This window comes from Hyperolius riggenbachi, chromosome 9, assembly GCF_040937935.1.
Source record: "Hyperolius riggenbachi isolate aHypRig1 chromosome 9, aHypRig1.pri, whole genome shotgun sequence".
In the NCBI taxonomy this organism is placed as follows: domain Eukaryota; kingdom Metazoa; phylum Chordata; class Amphibia; order Anura; family Hyperoliidae; genus Hyperolius; species Hyperolius riggenbachi.
In genome coordinates this window covers 114,082,503-114,106,382 of record NC_090654.1, presented here as the reverse complement: position 1 = coordinate 114,106,382, position 23,880 = coordinate 114,082,503, and the positions used below count along the sequence as shown (strand labels likewise).

Here is a 23,880-nt window from a genome sequence, read left to right as displayed (position 1 = left end):
AGAGAAGTCGTGTGCAGAAGACGAGTTAGACTCAGAGGATGATGAGCAAGGTGTTTCTTTAAGGGAGGAGGAGGAGGAGGAGGAGGAGGGGACAGCGGCAGGAGAACAACCTCAGCAGGCATCGCAAGGGGCTTGTGCTGCTCAACCTTCCCGTGGTATTGTTCGCGGCTGGGGGAAGGAGGTTGACTTACCTGACGTCACTGAGGAAGAGCAAGAGGAGATGGAGGGTACTGGATCCGACTTTGTGCAGATGTCGTCTTTTATGCTGTCCTGCCTGTTGAGGGACCCCCGTATAAAAAACCTCAAGGGGAATGAGCTGTACTGGGTGGCCACACTACTAGACCCTCGGTACAGGCACAAAGTGGCGGACCTGTTACCAACTCACCGGAAGGTGGAAAGGATGCAGCACATGCAGAACCAGCTGTCAACTATGCTTTACAATGCCTTTAAGGGTGATGTGACGTCACAACGCCAGCAAGGTACCACTGCCACTAATCCTCCTCCCGTGTCCACGCAGTCAAAGACAGGACGCTCCAGCGATCTCATGGTGATGTCGGACATGCGGACGTTCTTTAGTCCAACGCCTCGCCGTAGCCCTTCTGGATCCACCCTCCACCAACGCCTGGAACGGCAGGTAGCCGACTACCTGGCCTTAAGTGTGGATGTAGACACTGCTGTGAACAGCGATGAGGAACCCTTGAACTACTGGGTGCGCAGGCTTGACCTGTGGCCAGAGCTGTCCCAATTTGCCATCCAACTTCTCTCCTGCCCTGCCGCAATCGTCCTGTCAGAAAGGACCTTCAGCGCAGCTGGAGGCATTGTCACAGAGAAGAGAAGTCGTCTAAGTCACAAAAGTGTTAAGTACCTCACCTTTATCAAAATGAATGAGGCATGGATCCCGGAGGGCTGCTGCCCGCCCCAAGACTAAGTCAGTCCCCGCACACACAGCATCTCTGCCTGCACGCCGTGTGACTGGCTGCCTGGCCTGCCCCAAGAAGACTAAGTCGCTCCCAGTCCCTCCACACAGCATGTCTGCCTCTAGGCCGCTTGACTACCTTCTCCGCCACCACCAACAGGGTCCGGGACTCCAGGCGGATTGCTGAATTTTTTAGGCCGCTGCTAGCAGCGGCCGCTGTAATAATTTTTCTGGTGCGTGAACATGAATGCCTAATTTTTCTGGCTGCACTGCGGGCAGCTGCAACAACAAAAGAAAAGGCATGTACATGCGCCCATTCCCCTTCGTGATCATTACCTTGCCGTGGTGAAGGGGCTTGCGTATCACAATGAAGCAATGACCGGCGCCTAGATGAGTGTCTCGGGGGGCACACCCATGATAATAAGGTCGTTGCCTCATTGTGGTCAGACCAAATTTGATCAGCTGGACAGTCACTGTTCTGTCATTCAGCTACATCAGCCAGGCGACCATATGGGCTGTAAAGCCACCAAAACCTGCACTCTCGCCATGGTGCGCACCAGTCCAGCACGGCCGTCACTACACAAACAGCTGTTTGCGGTGCGTTACACGGTGAGTTTGGTGTGTCAGTGTGAAGCAGTACCTTAATTACACTACCTGATTGATGTATACACATGCAAGATGTTTGAAAGCACTTTAGGCCTGTCATTTAGCATTCAATGTGATTTCTGCCCTTAAAACGCTGCTTTGCGTCAAATCCAGATTTTTCCCCGGGACTTTTGGCATGTATCCCACTCCGCCATGCCCCCCTCCAGGTGTTAGACCCCTTGAAACATCTTTTCCATCACTTTTGTGGCCAGCATAATTATTTTTTTTTTTCAAAGTTCGCATCCCCATTGAAGTCTATTGCGGTTCGCGAACTTTAACGCGAACCGAACCTTCCGCGGAGGTTCGGCCCAACTCTAATCTTTAGTCATGTCAGGTGCAACATGTCGTGTGAGGTGCATCTCTGTGGAACTGGGAGTTCTGAAGCCAGTAACTGGTCTGGGAGGAGAATTTCACATAGCTAAACAGCCTAGGCCAGGGGTGTAAAACTAAGATACAAAGTGGGCAAAAATTGTATACTGGGACCTAGTCGCGGGCCAACCTCAATGTCTACTGGCCACCTTCCTCCATTCTAAAGTTCGCTGGTGTCTAATGTCCCCCCTCCTTCCCCTATACAGTTCCCTGGTGTCTAGTGGTCCTCCCTCCCCCATACAGTTCTCTGCCATCCCTGGTGTCTAGAGGCCCCCACACCTGTATACAGTTCCCTACTGTTTAGTGCTTTCCCCCTACCTCCCCATATGGCTTCCCTTATGGCTTCACCTACAATATAGCTTCCCTGGTGGTCTTGAGTGGGCCAAACATAATGCAAAGTGGGGAAAACCACTTGAGGGTCAAATTTAATGGCTCTGAGGGCCAGACTTGGCCCGCGGGCCGGAGTTTGACATGTATGGCCTAGGCCCTCGATACAATATTTTGTGGCCCTCGCCGGCAAAAGCTTCCTTATAGTTTGCTTCAGTGCTCCCAAGTAATCCGCCGCATCCCCGCCGCTAAACGAGGGCTGCAGAGCCCCCAAATCGCCAGGGGGCAATCCAACGGCATTTCCTGGAAGAGGTAGAGCTTTCAGCTTCACCTCTGCCCCTCCTGAGGTCAATCGCCACACGGATTGCCGCCTCTAAGAGCACACTGACAGTGTTCGTTATAATGTCTAACGTCTGTACAAAAGAAAAATGCTTGGTTGTGCCATTAACCTTTCATAGTAATTGCTTACCTCTAAATGATACACCACAATGTGGCAGGTGTTCTGTAGTTTATAACAGTGACTGCTTTAAAACCTTATCAAGTTAGATAGTTAGAACAGGGTAGTAGTGCAGACACAAGGCAGAGATACACTGAGGGCCCATACTCTCGGGCTACAATTGTCGCCGCAACACGCGGCGCTCGCGTGTTGCGGCGACAGATCACCCGTGAGTATGGGCCGTTGCACGGGCGCACACCCCGAACCGTCGCTCGTCGCTGCTGTCGCCGGGCGATTGGCGCGGTCAATCGCCTGGCGACAGTCGCCGCCGCAACTCCGCCACAACTGTCGCTAGTCCGCGTGAGTATGCGGACTAGCGATAGCAACCTCTTACTACAATACGGCGCTTCCGGCGGCGGGGGGAGGAACGTCGGCGACAGCTTCCGTCGCAGAGCTGGTCCCTCTTCCGCGTGTGTATGCGGATGGACCTGGCGACGAGCTGTCGCCGGCCTGTCGCGCACATGCTCACGTGTGCTGGCGACAGGCCACTTTTGCAGCCCGTGAGTACGGGCCATAAGGGCCACAGTTTATAAAGTAGAATGTTGCTTATGTATTTCGTTACCGGCCACATGTACATATAGCCACTGTATAACCATTACAAGGTGTATTTAGAAAAAAGTTCCCGTTTTTTTTAAGGTTGGCTTCCTCTTACCACACCTTCAACATGAGAAAAATATTCTACACTTTAAAGTGGACCTGAACTCAGAACTTCCTCTCTGCCCTAAAACATAAGCAACAGCATAATAACCTTTTAAAGAAAAATGTTTCTTTGTTACATATGATACAAATCCTGCAGTACATCTCCTACTTTCATGGCAGCAGACATATTGTTAACATCCTGTGTTTACCAATAAGCTGCTCTGTCATTGCAGGTAGCTGACACAGCTGAGGGATCAAACTACAAATTGGGCTTAGTCACAGATAATGGGGAATTAGACAGGCTAAACGTTCTAAATACATACAGGGTGCATTTCTCTGTTTTCCTGCTGTCCTGCGCAAGACTTCAGCTCCCCTTTAAGCAAAAACGGGCCTGATTTACTAACCTAAAGCACTGAAAGTTGCTTAAAACGCATCCTGCCCGACACATGATGAAGCTGTGAGCTGCTCCATTTAAGTACAAAAGGATTTCGATACTTATCCGTTAGCCGGGCGCATCCGGCAGGTGGCGACAAAACTCCACCAGAGTTACATCTTTCCCTACTATCCATGTCGGCCAGGAGGGAGAATAGTAATTAGCGCCACCTGCCGGATGCGCCCGGCTAACGGATAAGTACCGGATTTCATACACACACATGCATGTTTCCCTAGCATTCGTGTGCTTGAGAAAGGATTGCATAGAACCCGAAACAGACTGGTCCCGTCACAGTTAACTGTATAAGAGGTCTAAGAGGCCTTGTCAAATCTCTGATTTTCTCCATTGAGAAATATGTAATGGCATATTGCTGAATATTTGTCATCAAGCGGATCAATAAATTTGCCATGTACCCATTATACCCCAAGGGTTACCACCTATTTCAGAAAAAAAAAATGGATTGATAATAACATTATATTCTATGGTGGTGCCAAGGTCAGGCGCAGTGCAGGGAAGAGCGCACACCAAAATGACCTGCTTTTCTTTTCCATACCTCCACCTTCCACGTGCCCCTAAAAAGGTGGTGTGGGTAATGGAAGGAGGAGGCTTTTGGTAACTTTTAATCATCTGTGTTTCTGTAACTTTAATTCATGGTGGCTACGTGACAAATTCTCCTACCCCCAGAAAGGCAGTGATGCTTGCAAATTTTTGCCAGTCATTTTTGCATCACAAATCCTATTTTCGCATTTTTGAGAACATTTTCATTAAAAATAGCTAGTATTTTCACATTTTCGTGAAAAGCACGAACATTTATATTTTTAACGTGACTATTTTTCCGTGAGAACGCAAAAAAATCTTTTTTACCACAAAAATTCACAATGAACGCAAAAAATAACATAAGGTATTTTCGATGGAATTTTCACTTGAAATGTTATTTTCACAAAAAATAATGCAAAAAGAACATTGGCTATTTCACTTATGGCTACAGAAAGGTTATACTGTGGATAGCAAGCACTCTGCAATTCTGCAGCAGATGGAAGATGTAATGCTGGGAATACACGTTTCGTTTTTGCCTTCGTTTTAGCCTTCGATTCGTTTGGTAAACGAATCGAGTGTTGAAAACGTATGTGAAAATAGTCATAATCTCATTATAGTTTCGATTAATAGACCCCAAAAACGAACGACTAGTGATCGAACATGTTTGATATTATCTCTCTTTATCCATCTAATCGAACCATTGGTAGGCTTGATGGCTGTTCAGATCGATTATATATTCGTTTATGCCGTCCGTCCCTGTACTACGTTTCGTTTCTTTGCAGCCTTCGATCATTGGAAAAACGAAACCATCAGAATCGAAAAAAAAAAACGAAACCGTGGGTGGTGATATTAACCGTACGATCGATTATTTCGGGATCGAAGAGGACAAAAGGCACAATCGAAACGAAGGCTAAAACGAAGGCAAAAACGAAACGTGTATTCCCAGCATAATGCTGGAAACACACGGTTAGTTTTTTCAGCTGATTAGAGGGTTAGATAGATAATTTCCGACATGTCCGATCACCTTTCGATCATTCTGCCGCTTGCCATTGAAGTGAATTGAAAAAGATAAGAAAAACGAGTGGAAGATAAGAGAATCGAGTTGGAATCGAGCGGCAAAAAGGATCGGGCGCAGAATGGAGAGGGCAGAAAAACGACCCGTGTATTCCAATCATCACGGGAAAATACGGAACCTGTTGATCAGACATTCATGACAAATGAGAAAAAGCTACAAATCCAACATGGAGTCATGTGATGTAACTAACCTCAGTGATAAACTAAGGAGCCCAGTAATGATTATGAAGTGATTTCACTGCTTCTGGCAACAGAAACAGATGCTTAGCATGATATCACTAAGCTGGCCTTGAGTGTAGAAGCTGTACACACTACTGCTAATCCCTGGAAGGCGAAGTCTGATTGTTCCTGCTATCCGTAGACTGATCTATGTCACTCAGGACAACCTGCTGAGTTTATAGCATGATTTTACCAGAGAGCTGCACTACACAGAGGGCTCAGTTTGAAGACTAAGCTAATCATATACATTACACGGTCTCAGCATATCCATACTATGTAATTTCTAACTTGTGTAACGTGCGTACATGATACTTCTGTACTTACAAAATAGGCTGCATATAGACCGTTGCGCACATTGCACGTAGATAAGAGAATGAAGGAACATTTATATAGCGCTTAACTCCCGTCCAGCTAAAAGCGCTTGAGAGCTGTAGCCACTTAGGGTGCACTCAGAAGGCCACTCTGGAGAATTAGTTTTGCCCAAGATTCAAATGTTGGCATCCTACCTACGTCAAAGTTGAAGCAGTACGGTCGCGCTCATAAGCGGTGGGGAGTGTGGCCATGAGAAAATAGGATCAGAGGGTGGCAATGGTGGGGGCAAAGAGGACACAGGAAGCCTTTGCCACGAATCCAGTCACACCTTTATTACCCCTCCAATCACATCTTCATTACTACAGCCACTCCATCACACTGCCAGTCACCCGTTCATCACACTTCCAGTTACACCTTCATCACATTTCTAGCCATCCCCTCATCACATGTCCAGTCACCCCTTCATCACATCTCCAGTTACCCCCTTATCACGCCTCAAGTCATCCCCTCACCACAGCTTCATCACATGTCCAGTCACACCTTCATCACACCTCTAGCCATCCCCTCAGCACATGTCCAGTCACCCCTTCATCACATCTCCAGTTACCCCCTTATCACACCTCAAGCCATCCCCTCATCACAGCTTCATCACATGTCCAGTCACACCTTCATCACGCCTCTAGCCATCCCCTCATCACATGTCCAGTCAAACCTTCATCACATCTCCAGTCACATCTTCATCGCACTTTCAGTCACACCTTCATCACACCTCTAGCCCTCCCCTCATCACATGTCCAGTCACACCTTCATCACATCTCCAGTCACATCTTCATCGCACTTCCAGTCACACCTTCATCACACCTCTAGCCATCCCCTCATCACATGTCCAGTCACACCTTCATCACACCTCCAGTCACATCTTCATCATTACCGTCACTCCATCACACTGCCAGTCACCCCTTCTTGACACCTCCAGTCACCATGTCAACACACCTGTAACTATCCCCTCATCACGCCTCCAGTCCCATCTTCAGTCACACCTCCACCACACCTCCAGTCTTGCCTACACTACACTTCCAGTCATGCCTACACCACACTTCCAGTTATCCCCTCATCATGCCTTCAGTCATACCATGATCACACCCCTTCATTCCACATCCAGCCACTGTCAGAGGATTCCCACATCCTCTTCAAGACCACCGGTGGATGCCAGGACCCTCTGTAAGTTCACGGTCGGTCACGCTCCCCTACGAAAATGAAAGTGGCCACACTGCGCAGGCGCAGGATGTCTTGTGCATGCACAGTAAAACGGAGCTGCTTGGGCTCAGTGGAAAAAAACGATTGGCTCCGTGCTCCTGCTGCACAGGCAGCCGCGCTTTATGGATGGGAGCGCAGACGCATGAACTCTTCAACAAGCCCTTGTTGAACATGTCCAGGTGGCGCTAGATTTATGGAGGCAAGGGGGGCAGAGGCATCCCTCTACTGAAGTAAGTATTAATTTGGGCACTTTTTTCCCTACAGGTCTACTTTAACAGGCCCTCCCAGTAACAAATTCATCATATCTCTGGTCAGGCAAACCATGAAGAAATCACGAGCAAAAGACACAACTTTCGCTTTTCAAATCATGCTGGTCCTTTCTTCCACTGATCTTCCTTTATTTTAGCTGAGATGAAAAAGGCAATCATTTCAAAATTGAATATTAAAATTAGCACTAGGAAGCCACTTATTTTAGCAAGAAAATGTATTTGTTGTACAGATCTTTACATCAGGCCACAAAGAGGGCTATTAGAGGTGCAAAGTGCGACAGTGGGATTTGCTTTAAAAAGAGGGATAGCTGTGAACTATATACCGGCACCTTGCAGGTTAATGTGGACCTGAACTCTTACACAGGACAGAAGGAAAACATATAGAAATGCACCCTGTATGTATTTAGAGAGTTTAGCCAGGCCAATTCACCCTCATCTATGACTAAGCACAAGTTGCAATTTGATCCATGAGATGTGTCAGCTGACTGCCACAGCAGAGAGTTAATTGGTAAACACAGGATGTTAACAATTTGTCTACTTCCTTGAAAGCAGAAAGTAGAAACCCTGCAGAATTATTGCAGGATTTGTATCAGCTGTAACAAAGAAATGTTTTTGTTTAAAGGAAACATGAAGTATGTATTAAAAAAAAGTGTTTCACTTATCTGGGGCTTCTGCCAGCCCCCTGCAGCCACCCTGTGCCCGCGCCGGTCCTCAACAATCCTTCTGTCCTCCGCCGTTTCTCACTTTTGCTTTTCTCGCCAACTGAGCCTGTTGCCGGCAACTGCACCTCACTGACCCATTCACGCTCCTGTAGCTTGAAGCTTCCTGCGCAGGCACCAGCATGCTCCCTTTGCCAGGAGCACGAACGAGGACATGCTTAGCCAGGACCGCGCAGGCACAGTGTACATCGACTTGCAAGCCGGGGCGGGGGACAGAAGGATCGCTGAGGATACTTCACCATACTCCCAACTTTTTCAGATAAGAAAGAGGAACACTTAAACCACGCCCCTGGCACACCCCTGATCACGCCCCCATCACACCCCTAGTCAAGCATACCATAAAGATTTCATTAAAAAAAATATGTTGTTTTATAATTCAAACCACGCTGGTCCTATCTATCCTGGTTCATTTGACAAGAAGAAATATATTAATTTAAAGGATGTGAATAAAAAGTTAGTTAAACACATTTTTTTTGTAGAAAAATACATATATTTACATAGATCTGTACATCAGTCCTGAAAGAGGGACAAATGAGGAGAAAGAGGGACAGAGGGATTGGGATCCCAAAGAGGGTCTGTCCCTCCAAAAGAGGGACAATTGGGAGCTATGCGTTTCCTTTAAGGGTTATTATGCTGTTGTGTGTCTTTAGAGCAGAGAGAAAGGTCTAAGATCAGGTCCGCTTTAATGTGTTAATTCTCTGCATTTAATGCTTCTAAATCACTGACCCAGAATGAACATACTGAGGACAAGAGATCACCGTGACAGCCAGGCAATTAGAGATTTCAGAAGAGGGGATAGTAAACTCAACTTCCATATCTCTTTCGCTTCATGTCTCATTTACATTCACGGAGAATGGCTTTAAAGTATCTTGAGTTTCTGTGTATCAGGATTCTGTAACAGCTCTGTAAGACCCTTTTAAATTCTGAATTAACAAAGAAAATATCTGAAATATGAGAAAGCATATTCACTGGACATTTAATGATGTGGACCTGCTGTAAACAGTCAGTAGAATGGAAGAGGCCAAACAATAAGGAAGGCACCATATGGAAATCTTCCCGAGATTTGGTCTCTTTTCTACAGGCAGCTATACTAGGGATGGTCGGAAATGGTGATTTTTGATTCAGTCAAAAATCTGAAAATGATGACTACTGACTGATACGGCAGCATACTGACATTAATCCAATTTCTGAGTCTTGTAATTGGCCTAAAACTAAAGCAGCCCATACACTCAGCCGATTTTCTGGACGATCGATCGATCGCGGTCGATCGATCGATCGATCGATCGCAAATCGGTTGGCCGATCGACCGATCGACGGCCGATTTCGATCGATTTCGATGGATTTCCATCGAACTAGCAGGGTGGAAAATTTAGGTCGATCTGATGAGATTGCTTATCAGTTTGCATTGGCCTTAATGGAAATCTGATGGCAAAAAAATGCCATCAGATCGAATTTCAACAGATTTCAAACTGAAATCTGTTGGAATTCTATCCTGGTAAAAAATGTTCTAAAAACGCATCAGATAGATCATCAGATGCATTTCTTATCTGTCTGCTGCCAATCTGACGAGTGTATGGGCACCTTTAGGCTACTCACGCCAGTCACAATACTCTGCATTCAGAAATACTCAGCAGTACAGCAAAAATCAGAATAACTCTGAAATTTTAAGCCAATCACATGACTCAAAAAAACTCGGTAGTATCCAAGTTTTGTGATTTGTCTAAAATTACCGTGGTAATCCAATTGTCGAGGAAAAATTCTGTATTCTTTGATTGGTCCAATGCTTCAGAGTTCTGTGATTGGGCTAAAATTACCGAGTTGTGGTAACGTAGCATTTCCACTGAAATCCGATTTCCGATGCGTTAAAGAGAATCTGTATTGTTAAAATCGCACAAAAGTAAACATACCAGTGCGTTAGGGGACATCTCCTATTACCCTCTGACACAATTTCGCCGCTCCTCGCCGCATTAAAAGTGGTTAAAAACAGTTTTAAAAAGTTTGTTTATAAACAAACAAAATGTATGTCCACACATAGAAAATACATCCATACACAAGCAGGCTGTATACGCCCTTCCTTTTGAATCTCAAGAGATCATTTGTGTGTTTCTTTCCCCCTGTTCTCATGCACTGAAGTTTCAGGCTGCTTGTTTCTTCCTGCAAACAGCTTTGCCCTTGTCTGTAATTCTTCAGTATGTGAAAGCCCAGCCAGCTCAGAGAACGATTTATCCAGCTTGTAAAAGATAAGAGAGAAGAGAGAAGCTGCTCTAATCCTAAATAACACACAGACAGTGTGCATAGAGGGGCCTGGAAGGGGGAGTTCACAGCAGAACCACAACACTGAAGAACTTGGCAGCCTTCCAGGCACAGGCCGACAAGTCTGACAGGGGAAAGATACATTGATTTATTACAGAGACTGTGATAGCAGAAAGTGCTGCAGTAAGCCAGAACACATTAGAATAGCTTTTTGAACTTGTAGGATGATAAAAAACAGGATGCAATTTTTGTTACTGAGTCTCTTTAAAGGGACTCCGAGCAGTGCAGAAACTATGGAAAGATGCACATCATTTTAAAGCTCTCTTTCTCCTCTTTCCAATGATATATAAACCACCACCCTACGTCTTTTAGTTTTCGCTATTTTCGCGATTGAAATTGCCGCGACCGCAATTTCGATTGCGAAAATAGAGAAAACTAAAAGGTGTAGGGCAACGATTTAGGTGTCGTCAGAAAGAGGAGAAAGAGAGCTTTAAAATGATATCCATCAAGCCATAGTTATATTGTATTACACAGGACGACACTTTCCCCAGTGTCAGCAGCTCCATTCTGCTGAATGCAGCTGCTGACTTTGACAAAAAGTCGCCCTGTGTAATACAATATAACTATGGCTTGATGGATATCATTTTAAAGCTCTCTTTCTCCTCTTTCTGGCGACACCTACATCGTTGCCCTACGCCTTTTAGTTTTCTCTATTTTCGCGATCGAAATCGCGGCCGCGGCAATTTCAATCGCGAAAATAGCGAAAACTAAAAGGCGTAGGGTGGCGGTTTATATATCATTGGAAAGAGGAGAGAGAGAGCTTTAAAATGATGTGCATCTTTCCATAGTTTCTGCACTGCTCGGAGTCCCTTTAAGCCCATTCATGATCAGAAATGTAAATTCTGCGGAATCCGAATGAGCATTCCTAGGCTGAACTGCTCTCTTGTTGGTTAGTTCAGCCTCCCGACTGCCAGCCTCAAGCGCCTTTTGGCTGCAAATACATGCAGCCGAATGGTAGCCTTTGGTAACACCACGTGTCATGTGTGACGCGCTGGCGTTACCCAGAGGCAAAAAAACATCTTATGTCGCTTCTGAGGATGCCAAACGCCAGCTCAGGTGCAACTCCATAGGCCTGGCCAGTGAACGGGAGCAGCTGATAGGTGGTGAATTCACTGCCTTCAGCTGCCCATGGAGAACAGGCCTTAGGGCCCGTTTCCACTAGACGCGTTGCTATGCAGAAACCGCACCGCATCGTAACGCAAAGAAACTGCAATCAATTCACGTCAATGGAGTAGTTTCCATTGACGTGAATTGACCTACGCGACGGTGCGACACGGGGGAAATTATGGATAGCATGCTGCAGTTTTCCGCAGCACACATCCGATCCCCATAGCCATGATGGGAAGCCGCATGACGCCGCATCTGGTTGTACGGGAGACAACAAGAAGTTCATGCGGGAGGATGCAAGGCGATGCAGTGATCGCCTCGCATCCACAGCGCTAGTGGAAACGGTACGTTTTTGAGCCATTAAGATGGCTCGATTGATAATTTCCCACATGTCCGATCTCCCGTCCGATCGATTCCGCGCTCGATTTCACATAGGGAGAAGATAATAATAGAAGATAAGAGAATGGGGTGCGAAATCGGGCGGGGAATCGATAGGGCGGCAGAATCGAGCCGCAAAAACGCACCGTGTATTCCCAGCATGTGGTACAGACATCAGATAAAAGTCTTTGGAAAAAGCTAAAAAAAAATTACAGATAATCTTTGTAAAAAAAAAGTTAGTGAAAGATCTCAAAAGATAGAGACAAAAGATTTATCTCTCGATCTTTCAAATCCAACCCAGCGAATTGGGTCTGCAGATGAGTGGTCATTAAACAATGGGATCTGCAGATATTTCTTATTTGTTTGTGCATAGCACATGAGCAGAAAACAAGGAAGTAAATGGACTACAAAAGCATTTCTCTGGTCTTCTGCAGGAACTGATCTTTTGCAGTCTTCCAAACCTTAGGGCCCTTTTCCACCTGCAGTCGCTAGCGTTCACGCTGAACGCTAGCGATTGCTGAATCGTAAAACCGGCGATTCCCCGACGTTTTGCGGCCGCGATTTTGCTATGCTATGCACTGCATAGCAAAATCGCGGCAAATATCGCTCCGCCGCGCGTTCGCGTTCGTGGGTAAAAAACGGATCGCGGTAGTGGAAATGACCTACCGCGATTCCTATGTTAAAAAGCAAACCGTAGCGATTGTAAAATCACTAGCGGTTTGCGACTTTGCGATTCAGCCTGCGCTTTTGCGATTCAGTTTGCGCTGGTGGAAAAGGGCCCTTACTGACAATCCTATGTGGTAGATTGATTCCTTGTCTGCCAGAGATTTTTATCTGACATCTGTATCCAGCTTAAATGTGAGATGACAACTGTGAGGCTGCTTTCACAGTGAGACGTTACAGGCGCACGTTAGTGCAGCCTGTAACGCTCCCCAACGCACAGCAATGTAACTGCAATGGGCTGTTCACAGTGCCCACGTTGCGTTACATTGTAACGCTGCACGTCAATCTAAAGTGCAGCATGCTACGGCGTTAGAGCGGCTTTGCCGCGTTAGCCTGCTTGCACAGGCGCAGTGATTAGCCACATGGCTAATTAATATCCACTGCACTGTGCTAACGTCACTGGCGGGACCACGTGATGCGGAGTGTTCCGCTCACGTGGTCTCCACCAGCGCATGCGTACTATAGTACGCATCACGGACGCATCAAAGAGCCACTTAACGCGGCTCTTTGCTAACGTCCTCTGCCACCACCACCATGCGTTGCGTTAGGTGCACGTTATGCGACCTTAACTTAGCACCTAACGCAACGTCTTAGGGTGTAAGAAGCCTCATGGTATGAGTAATCGTCTGCATTGGATGAGAAACATCTAGCATGTGTGCAGGGCTTTACTTTGCTGTGGGATTGTACTATATAGGCTACCCTATCCACACGTATCAGTCTTGGGTACCTACGACCCCACAGTTAGTTTACCGTATGTCCTTTCTTGGACCACTTTTTTTTTTACTAATCCACTGCATACCAGGTGCACCCTACAAGACATGCTATTTTGGAGATCCTCTAACCCAGCTAGTATCACAATATGACCCTCAAGTGACCTTTATTAAATGATCACATTCTTACTATTGCCCATTTTTTCCGGATCAGCTGAATTCGGTGCGCGGCTCTGAGAGCCGAGCGCCGAAACTGGGCGTCCCATAGCAGCAATGCTATGCTGCGCGGGGCGCGTAGCGGTAATTCGGGGTCCTGGCGGCTGCCAGACCACAAATTACATCTACCTCCGAGTTGCGACAACTTGGAGGGGGAATAGTATTTAACGCCGCCTCGGAGTTTAGCGGAAGCGGTGAGAGCCATCATTCGTGTGATTAGGAATAAGGTGGAGGCGTCTTAAGCATTCCTCTTTCTTATCTCATAAATTTGAGAAGTGTGAATATGTATTGAATGTTCTGTATAATATACAGTATGGCGCTATATATTGGTGGCTTCAGCAGAATATAGTTTTGTAATACACTCCTCTAAATAGCACCATTTATGCAAAAACAGAATTAAATGAGCTATTTTGTAATTGATATCCAATAACATAATTTAACATGGTCACAACAGAATCTGAGCTGTGTACAGTTTGTTGCTCCTATCCAGTGAGGAGCTGAAGCTTGATCCTCACAGCTGTGTCCTGTATTCTAGAAAAACCTGGTGTGACTGTGAGTGAGATGCAAGCGCTTGGTTGGACCTTTTTCCCAGACACACAGAGGAGGAGATGATGTGAGGGGAGGGATAAGCAAACTGTTGCTGCCACATGGCCTCCTCTATTCACATTGTAATGAGGCTGGCGTGTGCCTCATCTGCAGGGGTGGGAGTGCTGCGGGGAGGGGAAGGTAGGACGCCACGTGCCAGGCTTTCAGAAGCAGAAAGGACTGATTTCGGCACGCTGCATAAAAAGCCAGGTCGCAGCTGGGGTCAGGACTCGGTGACTTCTGCTAAGCAGACATATAATTTACACTGGGCTAGCTTGGGGACTCATCAACACAGTACTAAATGACAATAATCGCCCTGCTTTTTCATGAGGTTTGCTCTGTAGCACTCCGCAGATCCATCTATTGATAAAGGGATAATCCAAGCCGACATGCTGTAGTTTTAATGTACCACGTATCATATAACCCTGTCTGTAACTGCCCCTGCCTGTGTCCTATGCAATCAGCACTGGGGAGCTTGGTTGGACATGTTAAAGGAAATCACATACATTTAATTACTGATTTCTAATATACTCCCAGCTGCAGAAAGATAAAATAGAGTATATTTGAATTCTTACTGGCCAAGAAGATTTATTTTTCGCTAGCTTTAATCATTGCTGAATCCTTTAAAGGTAGCCATACATCTAGCGATGATGGGCAGATTCGACCAAGAGACAAATCTCTCTCTGATGGAATCTGATTAGAGAGAGAGATCTGTCAGCTGCCCAAACACCGCAGACTGATTTCCGCTCGATTTCAACGTTAAAACTCATGGTAATCAGCCGAATCCGTCATGCTGTGTGCTATGCACTGGCTGCATGTATATCGCTAATGGAAGAGCAGCGGATTTGGGACGGCTGGGCACCGCAACACAGGGCAGGTAATGTATAAATGCATACATGGGGGCTACATTTATACACTGGGGAAACAGCGCCGGGGGTTTCTTTGCTCGTCCCCATATCACTCGCCATTACTACACCGGCTCGGCCACGACGGCCTGATATCTGTGAGCATGTCCAAAATTGGTCGCACAGTCGATCAGGCATGCACTTGGCGGCAATGATTTTCATCCGATACAATAATAATTATCGGATCGGATGGTCGATCGGCCGCCAAGTTGAGTGATATATGGCACCTACACTACAATCCGCTCTCAAGGGCCCATTTCCACTTCTTCCAAATACGCAGCATTTCCCACATGCGAGCAGGACGTGGTAACGCTGTCTATTCAGACAATAGGCTTGCTGTCCAAATTACATGCTGGTGCGATTTGGACGGCATGTTGCAGTTTTCCGCAGCACGCGTCCGAATCCTTATAGCCGTGCATGGCTACAGGGAATAAGCTGCGTTCTCGCATCACTGGTGCTGGCATGTGTGCTGCAAGAGTGAAAAACAGCCATGAGTGCAAATCTTGGCTACAGTTGCAAAGTACCGTACTATTGAATGGGGCTGACTTGCTTCGAACCAGAAAAATCAGATCAAAACACATGGGCCAGTTCACTCTGCAACAGAAAACTGATTTTTTTCCAGTATCAGATATGTCAACAGATCCTGGGTTACATTGTACCTGAGACGAGAACACTAAAAAAAGTATATTAACCACTCTCCCAGTTGCTGAGCTCTGCAGGTGTGATAGAAAGCAACCCCGCCCCCCTATAATTTGTCATGAATCTGGCAGCCAGACACCGTTTTTCCAATCGCTCTGCTTCCACGACTCCCCTCTGTAAATCCCTCCACTGGCTCTCAACTTGCTCCAGGATCAGCTTCAAGATTCTGTGCCTGGTATATAAATCCGTCTACAAGACCTGGCCAACCTACATCTCTGAACTTGTTCACAGACACACACCTCTCAGATCCTTCAACGATCTACCCCTTTCTGCCCAGAGCATCTCCCACTCCCATGCGAAACTGAAGAACTTCTCAAGAGCTGCCCCCCTCCCTGGAGCTCCCTTCCACTACCTATCAGACTCGCCCTATCCTTCAGCTTCTTCAAACATGCCCCCAGGGGTCTCACCCCCAGTGTATCTAACTTGATCATGCACCCCCATTAATCGGGTACCCTTCCTGCAGACTGACTTAGATTTGAATGATGTGATCTCTAAAACTAAGTCCATTGCAAGATCTTGTATCTTGTACCTTATTGTCTGTCTCCCTATTATCTATTGTTCAGCTTTGCGTCATATATTGGCACTTTATCAATACAAAAAATAATATCCACCTTGAAGCACTTTAACAGGGCACTATTAATGGGGGTCAAGAGGAACTACAACGGGGGCACTAAGAACTAGATACTAAATAGAGCATTATAAATTGGAGGAAGTTTAATGGGGGCTTGAAGTAGCAGACATTGTAAGGAGTGAAATATATAGGGAACACCATAGTATAGAGGTATTATAGGGTTGGGTTCTAGAGTACATAGGGAGCACTATAAATTGGGGCACTGTATAGGATGGGCACTATAAGAGGAATACACTAGTATACAATTAAGCTACAGTGGGCCTGATGCACAAACCTACGGTAATGCAGCTGTGCCCAGGTAGCACATGGCAATATGACAGATACTAACGCCAGCAGAATACCGCGTTGTGAAATTAGTGTGACCCACAGTACATAGGTAAAGCAAGCATTGCTATGGTAATGCACATTAAAGGGACTCCGAGCACCTCTCATGGGTATGCCTAGAGGCTCCGACCAGTACTGCAAAGTACTTAAAGATGCATACCTTTCTGTAGCTCGTGCTCTCCTCTTTCATTTGATGCCTGAATTGTCATTCCACATCAAATAGTTTTCATACGATTTTAATTTAAATATCGCGGCTGCCATCTTGGCTATGTTATAATTTCCGGGTCGCCCCTGTCTTCTCTGCTAGAGAAAGGCATCACTGAATGAAGCAGGAAGAGGAAGTGACACACATGGCCATTGCAAGAGGCTTTTGTTGGAAGTCGTCTGGCTTAAAGGCATACTCATGAGAGGTGCTCGGAGTCCCTTTAAGCCCCCAATAATTAACACGCCTTACCTTCGCTAGCATTACCCATGTACTGTGAATTGCGTGGTACTCTACTTGCACTAAGATCAGTAATATTGCTGTATACTGCCTGCACATAATTATATTGCCATAGGTTAGTGCATCAGGCCTTATGTGGGGGTCACTATATAACAGGCACTATACAGAGGCACTGTAATGACAGCACTAATAGGCAAAATACAAAGCCCAGGCTGATCTCCCAGATGGAGACACTTTACATTAAATGAGAAGGAAGGGCTAAAGGGGTGTGGTTAAAACCTAAATTGACCCTTTGGATACTAATATACATAAAGACTCACTGCAGTCAATTTGGGATACAGCTACTGTCACCACAGCAAAATAAATCAATTATTAGTTTACATTGTGGCCAGATTATTGTCACATTTGTAACCATCAACACAGCTTTATGTTGTATGTATAGTGGCCCCATATGTGCTCATAATCTTTAAAGTAGGTTGGTGCATACTATGCTTGCTTGCACTATTATGCATGTTACAGGGGGCCTATTCATTGGCATATGCAACTACACAGAATCCTGCAAGTTTTTGTAAACTAAAAGCCATCTAAGTTCCTGTAGGGTCCAGTATTTCAAATTGAATGCAGAAACACATGGAATAGGGGTATGTCAAAACAGCACCATAATAGATGGGAAAATGTGACCAAAACCTAGCAGCACACCTAGCAACCTAGTAGCACAGTATGCAAATAGAGTAATTTGCGAATAGTTTTTGTGAAGTTTTCTTCTTACTTTTCAAATTCATAAACTATATAAATAATTTATAGAAGACAATTCACCCAAAGAAAGTTTAGTTTGGCCTAAAAAAAAAACACAATATACAGTATTCATAATAACATCATACATAGTCAAAAATATTCTGCTTCATAACATGAAACAAACTCTAGACATGGTGACATCCTTAAAATAACTAATAACACAAAACATGCCTGGATTAAAGGCTAAAGAGACACTGTAGAGACATATAGGGGTGAAACTCGAAAAATTTGAATATCATGCAAAAGTCAATTTATTTCAGTAATTCAATTTAAAAGGTCAAACTAATATATGAAATAGGAACCCTTTGCAGGTGTTGTAGATTTATTAGCTGGTTAGAGTCTAACTCTTTGAGCTTAGAATATTTAATATTTTCAAAGTATTCAAATTCTTGGAGATTTTAATTTTGGGGTTTTCGGAAGCATCAAAATGATTACAAATAAAGGCTTGCAATACCTCCCTTTGCATGTAATGAGTCTACTAAAATAAATTGACTTTTGCACGTTATTCTAATTTTTTTGAGTTTCACCTTTAGTAGAATTATGGTAAGTAAATGATTCAGGATATGCACCTTTACTGTAATTTTCTTGGTTTCAGCATCACAAACACTTAATATATAACATATTGCTTTATATAAGTATGCAGCTCTGCCCTCCCAGTGATTCTTAAGTCCCGTACACACGCCGTACAAAAGGCAACCACGGGTCCGTCGTCACCTCCCACTGGGCGGGCATTCCAGCGACAGTCCGGCGTGTGTACAGTCTGTCTGCAGACTGATAAGGCTGTTTCTGAGCGATCCGCCCGGCGGGAGGTGACGCCGGACTGTCTGCTGAAAACCCGCCCAGCGGGAGGTGACGACGGACCCGTTGTTGCCTGCAGTCAGGTGTGTGTACGGGCCTTTAGCCGAGGCTGATTAGCTATGCAGAATTCTACACCCAGAGCATTCTGAGAGACCAGGCATTGTTTTTATTGGGGTTGGAATTCTCAGTACACAAACATTCTGCAGAGGTGCACCTGACAGAACTAATCATGTCACCACTTGAGATAAATTTCATAATGTAAAGTAGGGTGGGGAAGGATTTTACAAATACTTGATTTGGGCAAACACTGACTAAATAATTAACAAATAAATAATGTAAAAAAAAATATGCAATTTTATTAATTATGCTATTTTCACTACAGTTCCTCTTTAAAATGTGGTTTCTGCCTGTGAGTAGATTTTAAAAGAGTAACGCTACATAATTTCAAAGTACTGTATTCCGTGGAGACCGCAGCAAGATCTTCTTTTATTTACTTTGTATATTTTCCACATTAATATAACCTTATTGATGTATGTATAACATACTGAGGTCCTGTCATTAAGATAATGGATACACTGAGATCAATCTTCCAGTTTTGCCTATACAATTTCCTGGTTTGTGATCAATGTGAAGGATATGAGTAATGGTTGCTCTGATGCATTATCTTGTTTTTTACTTAGAAAAGGTAATCATAGTGAAGACAATATGTGGGGTTTGGATGTGTATATTAGTGATCTGTAAGACACCTGCATTTCCTCAATAAGACCAAGGTCAGAGTTCACCTAACCAAGGCAACCAATCCTATCTCATCTACCGTGGATTTCACTAGAGCGCATTACAATCTAATAATTATAATGGGTTGATGATCACAGCGCATCATAATTACTTCAAAGGGTATATTCATACAAGAAATGTGCAGCTACATACGGTATATTACAGCATGGATTGAGACGAGGATTGTAACGGTATGAAATATTCACGGTATGATAACCATCTCAATAAATATCATGGTATAAGGTATTACACAATTTTATGGACTTGGGCCTCCCCCTTACAGTAAATAATCTGCCCCCCATCACAATATGTAGCCAGATGTGCTCCGCTCCCTCAGCATACATATGATTAAAGTGAACCCGTGGTGGAGGCTGCCATATTTATTTCCTTTTAAAGTGGATCCGAGGTGAACTTTTACTCATTGCATAATTGTGTTCCTTTCCTATTGTTTATAGGGCATTCCTCAAGGCAAATACTTTTTTGTTTTTGTTTTAATACTCTAATTCCCTATAAACTAAAAAAGCCCCGCCCACAGGTTTTCAGAGAGCCTTGGCAGTAGCAAGGGCTCATGGGAGCTCAGTCTGGGCAGGAGGAGGGGGAGGTGTTACTAGCCATTGATTTCAGAGGCAGAGGAGAGGAGGGGGGATTAGGCTGAAAGCTCAAGATACAGATAAGCCTGCTTCTGTGTAATGTTTACAAACAACATGGCTACTGTCATTGTATCACAGGAATAAATAATCATATTCTATTAAAACTGTTTGCAGCTAGATTTGCTGTGTAAACCTTCTAAAATTTAGATAAGATATATAGACAAGTTACTTGTTATAGTTAGTTTTTCATCTCAGATCCGCTTTAAGCAATACCAGTTGTGTGGCTGTCTTGCTGATCCTCTGCCTTTAATACTTTCAACCATAAACCCTGAACAAGCAAATGCACATCAGGAGTTTCTGACAACATTGTCAGAACTGACAAGATTAGCTGCATGCTTGTTTCTGGTGTACTTCAGACACTAGTGCAGCCAAATAGATCAGCAGGGCTACCAGGTACTGGCGTTGTTTAAAAGAAAACAAATATGGCAGACTTCATATCACTTTTACTACGGGTTCACTTTAAGCTGCTGGGAAATGTAGGCGCAGGATAAGGCCATAAAACGGCTCACCCTGCTCCGGCAAAAGTCCTGGCGGTGTTAAATACTATTGCCCCTCCAGGCTACCATGGATAGTAGAGAAATATGTAATTCGGCTTCCAGCTATTGCCGAATTACAGTATTTTATAGTAATTTGTGTTCCATCTTTTGACAGCGTCCAAATTACTTACTGAGTACCGCTATAGCTGTAATTCCTATTACAGCCTATGGTGGCGATGGCTGCATCCAAATCTCTGGTGCTGTTTTTACAGCGCTCCAATCCCTCACCCCAAGCCCCCCTCCCCCCCCCCCCCCCCGTATGGTAGCCAGGCATATGTGCCTCCTGTATAGCTAGTTAAGTATAGGTGCCCCCAGTAAAGGTAGCCAGGAATAGATGCCCCAAGTATAGGTAGCCAGGAATAGATGCCCCAAGTATAGGTAGCCAGGAATAGGTGCCTGCAGTGTAGGTAGTCAGGCATAGGTGCCCCAGTATAGGTAGCCAGGAATAGGTGTCCCAGTATAGGTAGCCAGGAATAGGAGCCCTCAGTATAGGTAGCCAGGCATATTTGCCCCCAGTATAGGTAGCCAAGAATAGGTGCCCCATATGGTAGCCAGAAATAGGTGCCCCCAGTATAGGTAGCCAGGAATAGGTCCCCCAGTATAGGTAGCCAGGAATATGTGCCCCCAGTATAGGTAGCCAAGAATAGGTGCCCCATATGGTAGCCAGGAATAGGTGCCCCCAGTATAGGTAGCCAGGAATAGGTGCCCCCAGTATAGGTAGCCAGGAATATGTGCCCCCAGAATAGGTAGCCAGGAATAGGTGCCCGCAATGTAGGTATCCAGGAATAGGTGCCCCAGTATAGGTAGCCAGGAATAGGTGCCCCCAGTATAGGTAGCCAGGAATATGTGCCCCCAGTATAGGTAGCCAGGAATAGGTGCCCGCAATGTAGGTATCCAGGAATAGGTGCCCTAGTATAAGTAGCCAGGAATAGGTGCCCCCAGTCGAAACAGTAAAAAAGGCGCATGCGGCAAGTGCACTAATTGGGCGGCGCCACAGACGCCAATAGAAAATATTGGTATTTCAGCACCGGAGCAGAAATTTGGGCACCTGGTTAATAGCGGGCAATCATACAACAAGCATTATACTGTATATTGAGCACTGCAATATTGCTATTGCACCAGGGTTTCCTATCTAGGCTTTTCCTGTTCAGTAAGAAGTCCTTGGGCAAGACTCCCTAATACTGCTACTGGCTACTGAGTGCACCCTAGTGGCTGCAGCTCTGGAGCTTTGAGTCCACCAGGAAAAAAGCAAGATTCTCTGTTTTTCTATGACACAACAAACATAGCGTGAAAGGAGGTTAAATGTAAGTTCTTTATTCATATTACGACTGGATATTCCGGTATGCATTTTTGACCCAAGAAAACCTGCTGCTTCTTTCTCACAACTTGCTGACTAAGTATTTATGTTTTCACTAGCTCCCTATATCTTGCCATCACCAGCACACATAAACATGCATTTTAATTTCACTAAATATTTATGTTTTGCCTCCATGTGCTGGCAGAAAGTCTCAGTTTATATACAGAAGATGGCAATAGTCACAGGCACAAATCTGTCAATATAAATATAATAACTGGGTGCTGTAGCAAACATCACAAGACAACTGTCTGCCATTCAGAGGAAAAAGGGCTGTTTAGCTCATTGCTTGGTATCTAAATTGTCCCTGGGTGTTTGCCTAGGACAGCTGAGGTCCAGGTACTTTGCGAACCGATATGGGTCTTTTATATGGGGCTCTGCCAAAGTACTAACAGACAAATTAAATGCATGTTATTCATGGAAATATCATTACAGATCAATATTGTATCTAGATACGGTGAAAGCTGCACTAGGACCATATAGCTGCCTTTTTTTCAGGTGCTATCAATAGGTTTACTGCTTTATGAGCTATAGCAAGAGATAGCCAGCAAGCCAAGCCCTCATTAACATACAGCTGAAGCTTTATCTGCCCAAACTACCTCCCCCCTCTGCCTATTTTAACAAGCACATGAAAGGCTCTCTGTGTGCCTGGATTTAATGAGAGACACGCGACTCAACAATAAGCCCATATTGCAGTCAGCCAGGAGTTTATACTGGCACACGCCACACCAATCCAGGAGCCATCTTCACGTCTGCAACCTGGAAGCACCTCAGACTGGCTCATAGCCTGACTGAAAGCTATTTTTTTTTTCAAGCAATCCCAAAGTTGCAGAAAAATAACAAAGGGTAGATACTTACCTCAGTACAGGCAGTCCCCTGCCTACAAACAGGTTCTGTTCCAGAGATTGTTTGCTAGTTGAATTTGTAATGGTGCCCATACATGGTACAATTTTTTCTTTTTTTTTTTGTTCGATTATTCCGTTCGAATATAAAGATTTTTCCAACATGTCCGATCGGATTTTTATTGAAAAAACGGGAGAAAAAGATTATTTTTTCTTGATCAAAAAAATATTCGGTACTTATCCGTTAGCCGGGCGCATCCGGCAGGTGGCAACAAAACTCCACCACAGTTACATCTTTCCCGGTACTTATCCGTTAGCCGGGCGCATCCTCTAGGTGGCGACAAAACTCCACCAGAGTTACATCTTTCCCTACTATCCATGTCGGCCTGGAGGGGGAATAGTAATTAGCGCCACCTGCCGGATGCGCCCGGCTAACGGATAAGTACCTCTTTCCCTACTATCCATGGCGGCCTCGAGGGGGAATAGTAATTAACGCCACCTAGTAGATGCGCCCGGCTAACGGAAAAGTACCAAAGACTCTTTTAAACTTTAATTCGATTTGAACATTTCGGTTGAATAAACAGGAAAATTGAACGTTTTGATTGTACCGTGTAAGGGCACCATAAGTTGGATCATGCTTTATACATAGTGAATTATGGATAAATGATTTATGATTTACTTTTGGACACCTCCAGATTTGAACAAATATGTGTCAAAAATGTTTTCCTAGGTTAAATGCATGTACAGATATGGGGGATAATTAGGAGTTGTGTGCTGTCTGTTTTCTCTCTTATTGCTACAGGTTTTATGTTTCACCGTGTCTTAAATGCCTGATGGTCACAGCAACTGAAACAAGAAATGACTTGTTGCTAGGAGCAACAACTAC

At 44.9% G+C, this 23,880-nt stretch overlaps 1 protein-coding gene across 1 annotated transcript in view; it reads left to right on the top strand.

Annotated features, from left to right (window-relative positions):
* Positions 1-15,103: 15,103 nt before the first annotated feature.
* The window catches only part of DLL4 (delta like canonical Notch ligand 4), a 42,526-nt gene continuing 33,749 nt past the window's right edge, over positions 15,104-23,880 (top strand). The window contains exon 1 of the mRNA XM_068253375.1: positions 15,104-15,121. The gene's annotated coding sequence lies outside the window, so the exon portion shown is untranslated. The remainder of the gene's footprint in view (positions 15,122-23,880) is intronic.